The sequence below is a fragment of the Heloderma suspectum genome, chromosome 4 (assembly GCF_057233095.1).
Source record: "Heloderma suspectum isolate Gila_16-S chromosome 4, 16-S_ref, whole genome shotgun sequence".
NCBI classification, from domain to species: Eukaryota; Metazoa; Chordata; class Lepidosauria; order Squamata; family Helodermatidae; genus Heloderma; species Heloderma suspectum.
In genome coordinates this window covers 314,554,174-314,560,173 of record NC_139461.1, presented here as the reverse complement: position 1 = coordinate 314,560,173, position 6,000 = coordinate 314,554,174, and positions in this window count along the sequence as shown.

Sequence of the window (6,000 nt, the reverse complement as noted above, 5' to 3'; positions counted from 1 at the left end):
CATACACCAGCCCTGTCCCAAAGACACAGCTAGCGCAATAACCGGACACAGCCTTTCGCTGAAGTACATATACCCCCTTCCTCCACCACTCTCTCTGATTGGACTCTGCTGGTGTCTGTTCTGGCCAAGAGTTCCTATTCGCCAAAACACACTCCCTCCTCCTCTTGCGCTCACCTCCCCGCCTCACCCTGCCTTCCCACGTCAACTCACCTTCCCCCTCCCTCCTCCTCCTCCTGTCCTTCTGCATGAGCTTTCAGAAGTTGATACATTTTGGAGACAGCCTGTCTGGACAGGCATTAAGTAGAGCTCCAAATATACGAGGTGGAGGAGGTGCTTCGGGGGGGTGGGGCGCTTCGCCCTCAGGGTGCTTCAGTGCTGCTCTGACCTGCTTCGTATCACAAGGATTTTGCTCTGAATAAGCCCGCTTCACCTCATTATTTGGGCTTCATGAAGAGGTGGTGCACAGCACTAAATAATTCCTGTATCTCTTCAGGCCAGGACATGACCTCAGAGCTTGCACAGGGCGTTTTGCAAGGAGGCAACGGGATGCAAGTTGCCCAGCCCTGTGCAAGCCCTGCCCTCCATGTGGTGAGGTACTCGGGTGCAGCAGCAGCCACCCTTCACGAGGATTGGCCCTGGCTGGCTGGGAATGCTGGAAGTTGCAGTCTAACATGTCCGGAAGGCACCAGGCAGAGAAGGAGCAGAGTGGCAGCTCACAGGGCCGCACTGGGGGAAAGCGCCTCCGCGACAGCTTCTGCAGGCTACAGATATATCCGCCCTGTGCTAACTAGGGATGGACGAAAGTCCCTTACCTAGTCCCGCAGCTTGCTTCGCGGTGGGGGGAGGCGCTCCGTTCCTCCCCCCAAAATTCTTGGCGGGGGGGAGGTGCCCCATCCCTCCCCGCCGAAATTCTGGCTGTGGGGGAGGTGCCCCGTCCCTCCGGCTGCGAATCTCGTCTTCTGCTGGGACGCAAATGGCGGCGGCCGTAGCTGCTGCCGTTTGCGTCCCTGCAGTCAGCCGTGATAGGCTACGTAAATCCTTACATAGCCTATCACGGCTGACTTTGGGGGGGAAAAAAAAAGTGCGTACGCAAATGGCAGCGCCCATGGGCGCCGCCATTTGCGTTCCTTATTTGGGCACGTGTAGTCTACGTAGACATGTACGTAGACTACGGAGAAAATAAGGGCAACGCAAATAGCATTACCCTTATTTTCGCCGTAGTCTACGTAAATGTTTACGTAGACTACACGTGCCCAAATAAGGAATGCAAATGGCGGCGCCCATGGGCGCCGCCATTTGCGTACACGCTTCCTCCCCCAAAGTCAGCCGTGATAGGCTACGTAAGGATTTACATAGCCTATCACGGTGTTTTTTGAAAATCTAGCCGTGATAGGCTACGTAAATCTTTACGTAGCCTAACACGTTTGTTTGTTTGTTTTACTGGGAAATGGCGGTGGCGGCAGCCGGTTGGAAGACCAGCCGCTGCCGCCGCCACCACACTGCCGCCGCACCACCGCTGCACCGCCGCCGCACCGCCGCTGGGAGCCACCAGTGCCAGGGACATTTGACAGAGGTAAGTCCCATTCCGGGGGGCGGGGCGGGGGGGTGGACCGTTTCTCCACCAATTTCAGGGGGGCGAATGCGTCGGCATTTGGCCTCCCGGAGATTCGTGGAGAAATTCTCCGCCATCCCTAGTGCTAACTGAACCGCCGCCGCTTCCCTCGAGGGAGGCGAGGGGTCTCCGCTCCCTCCAAATGCTCCCACAGGTACTTAAGGCGGGGCTGCCAGAGGCTGCTCAGGAAGGAGCCTGGGGAAGGAGGACCAGCCAGCAGCTGCACCGGGTGATCCTGAGCCTGAGCCTGCTTCTGCCCCCGCCCACAGGTACTTAAGGCGGGGCTGCCAGAGGCAGCGCCTCGGCGTCGCGCCAAGTGCGACGCTAAGTGCGCACTTAGCGTCGCACTTGGAGTCGCAAGATCTACCCACCTGCCTCTCCAGAGACACCAGCAGCCACAACACCAGCAGCAAATAGCAGCAGCAGCAGAGGGCAGCAGCTTTAAAGACCAGGGGAAGGGGCAAACGTGGACTATCTGCTCCTTCTTCGCTGCTGTTCTCTTTTATCTCTTTCATATTCTTTTAAACTGTTGTATATTTTATATCTTAATATTTTAATATGTGCCTGGGAGGACTATTGGACAACTCAGGGGGTGGGGGAGGTGCCACCATAACTGTGGTCACGGGCAGGGGGAGGTATGGCGTTGGGGGATTAACAGGCCATCTGAGGAGAAGAGGGGCTAGACACCTTACAGCTGTCCCCTCTTCTGGTTCTTCCCCCAACCTGATGGTTCCTGGCAGCCTTACCAGTCTGCCCTCGGGTCTGGTGCTGCTGCTGCTGAATGCCAGGTCGACCCAAAATAAAATCTCCCTCGATGATTTGATTGTGGATGAGGGGGCTGACCTGGCATGTATTACTGAGACCTGGGTGGGGGAACTGGGAGGGGTCACTCTCTCCCAGCTGTGCCCTCCTGGGTACTCGGTGCAGCACCAACACCGACTTGAGGGTTGGGGAGGGGGGGTTGCCGTGGTCTATAGGAATTCAATCTCCCTCTCCAGGCTTCCTGCTCATTCGAGTGCAGATCGTGAGTGTCTGTACCTTGTGTTGGGTACCCGGGACAGATTGGGGATTCTGTTGGTGTACCGCCCACCCCACTGCCCATCGGACTCCCTGCCTGAGCTGACGGAGGTGGTCTCGGACTTGATGTTGAGGACCCCCAGGATGATGGTCCTGGGGGATCTCAACTTCCATGCCGAGGCCGCTGTATCCGGGGCGGCTCAGGACTTCATGGCCGCCATGACAACCATGGGGCTGTCCCAACATGTCATTGGCCCAACGCATATAAAAGGACACACGCTTGATCTGGTTTTCTCGACTGGGCAGGAGGATGGTGATCTGAAAGTAGAGGAATTAACATTCTTTGTCATGGTCAGATCACTTCCTGCTGAGGTTTAGACTTCTGGCGGCCTTTCCCCTCTGCAAGGGTGGGGGACCTATTAAAATGGTCCGCCCCCGGAGATTAATGGATTCCGATGGATTCCAGAGGGCTCTGGGGAATTTTCCTGCTGGTATGGCTGGTGCTCCTGTCGAAGCCCAGGTTGCTCTGTGGAATGCAGAGATGACTCGGGCGGTTGACACGATCGCGCCCAAGCGCCCTCTCCCTCTGAGCAGAGCCCGGCCAGCTCCTTGGTATACACCTGAGCTGAGGGCAATGAAGCAAGAGGGGAGACAGCTGGAACGCAGGTGGAGGAAAACTTGTGCTGAGTCTGACCGAACACAGGTAAGAGCCCACTATCGAGCCTACTCTGTGGCGGTGAGGGTGGCAAAGAGACAGTTCTTTTCCACCAGCATTGCATCTTCTCAGTGTCGTCCGGCAGAGCTTTTCCGAGTGGTTCGTGGCCTCTTACATTCTGGGCCAGGGAGATAGACGGTGGAACCCTCGGTAGCACGCTGTGACGAGTTTGCGCAGCACTTTGAGGATAAAGTCGCTCAGATTCATCATGAATTGGACACCACCATTAATGCAGTTCCATTGGTAGAGGCGTTCAGAGCACCGTCTGGTCCAGTTTTATTGGATGAGTTTCAGTTACTGAGGCCTGAGGATGCGGACAAGGTGCTTGGCCAAGTCCGATCAACCACTTGTGTGCTTGACCCTTGCCCTTCATGGCTTATTAAATCAAACAAGGAGGGGTTGTCCGGCTGGGTCCAGGAGGTTGTAAATTCCTCCTTGAGAGAGGGAGTGGTGCCTGCCGCTTTAAAAGAGGCAGTAATTAGACCACTCCTGAAAAAGCCTAACCTGGACCCAGAGGATGTTAACAATTATAGGCCAGTGGCCAACATCCCCTTCCTGGGCAAGGTGCTTGAGCGGGTGGTTGTAGGACAGCTCCAGGCACTGTTGAATGAAACGGATTATCTAGATCCATTTCAATCGGGCTTCAGGCCTGGTTTTGGAACGGAAACTGCCTTGGTCGCCCTGTGGGATGACCTCTGCCGGGAGAGGGACAGGGGGAGTGCGACCCTGTTGATTCTCCTGGACCTCTCAGCGGCTTTCGATACCATCGACCATGGTATCCTTCTGGATAGGTTGTCTGGGTTGGGAGTTGGAGGCACTGCACTACAGTGGTTCCGTTCCTACTTGGATGGCCGATTCCAGAAGGTGGTGCTGGGGGATTATTGCTCTGTGCCATGGCAATTGTGCCATGGGGTTCCACAGGGCTCTATTCTATCCCCCATGCTGTTTAACATCTACATGAAACCGCTGGGGGAGGTTATCCGGAGGTGTGGGCTGAGGTGCCATCAATATGCAGATGACACCCAGCTCTACCTCTCTTTCTCATCAAAACTAGGTGAGGCAGTGGCTGTTCTGAACCAGTGCCTGGGCACGGTAATGGACTGGATGAGTGCTAATAAACTGAAACTCAATCCAGACAAGACGGAGGTACTGTTAGTGGGTGGTTCGTCTGCCCGGCTAGGTGATATTCAACCTGTTCTGGAGGGGGTTGCGCTCCCCCTAAAGGAAAAGGGTCATAGTTTGGGGGTGCTCTTGGATCCAGAACTGTCACTTGAGGCACAGGTGAACTCAGTGGCACGGAGCACTTTTTATCAGCTTAGGCTGGTATACCAACTACGCCCTTATCTGGACAGAGATAGCCTAGCTACAGTTATCCATGCTCTGATAACTTCTCGTCTGGATTACTGCAATGCGTTATACGTGGGGCTGCCTTTGAAAACGGTCCGGAAACTTCAGCTGGTCCAAAATAGGGCAGCAAGATTGTTAACAGGGACTGGCCTGCGAGCTCATATTACGCCAGTACTTTTCCAGCTGCACTGGCTGCCAGTCCATTTCCGGGCCCGATTCAAAGTGCTGGTGTTAACATTCAAAGCCCTTAACGGCTTGGGGCCAGGTTACCTGAAGGATCGCCTCCTCCCATATGTGCCTGCCCGGACCTTAAGATCATCATCAGTGGCCCTTCTCCGTGAGCCCCTGCCAAAGGAAGTGAGGTGGGTGGCTACTAGGAGGAGGGCTTTTTCTGTTGTGGCACCCCGGCTCTGGAATGAGCTCCCTAGTGAGGTTCGCCTGGCGCCTACATTGTACTCCTTTCGGCGCCAGGTGAAGACCTTTTTATTTTCCCAGGCATTTTAGCTTTCTAAATTTTTATCTTTGCTGTTTTAAATCTGTATTTTAAACTCCTGTACTGCTGCTAGGTTTTATTGTGGTTGTATTGTTATATTGTGGTTTTAATGTTCTATATATTTTAAATTGTTTTATTGTCTGTTGTTTGGTTTTAGTTTTTGTGAACCGCCCAGAGAGCTTCGGCTATTGGGTGGTATAGAAATGAAATAAATAAATAAATAAATAAATAATGCTGGGGGTTCTCTTTCAGGCAGCCTGGCCTTGCCTCACACGGCCCTGATGTTTCCAGGAATGGCTCTGTGAAACCCGCTGCCATCTGTAACGTAGAGATGCCCCGAGACTTCAGAGATCCAGCAGGAGCTGGTAAGCTGCTTACACAATAAAGAATATTCCCATGATTAAGCTCTGAAAGCTAATAGTCGTTCAGAAGCTGCTCCAACCAGCCTCACAACATCCTCAGAGTAAGCCAAGTCACCAGCTGGGCTCACATGTCCCGCTAGCTCATGGTGGGTGGCAAGCTGCGCTGGGTAGATGGTTCTGCAAACAGCCTCCAGTGCTCCCATCAGACAATCAGGCAAACAAGCTACATGGAGTTGTTTATTCCCCCTCTCACCCTCCTCATGCTGTAGCCCTCCCGCCCAGCCAGGCAGGTATCCCAGCTTCCTTTGCAGTGGAAGCCATATCCCGCCGTCCCTTGAGCTGCTGCCACATCAGCAACCTGTCTCCAATGGGCCGGCTTTGCATTAGGGGTGTCTTCTTCTGTCTCTGCCGGCTCGCCCGGTTATTTATCCTATGGATAATTGCGCAACTTTGC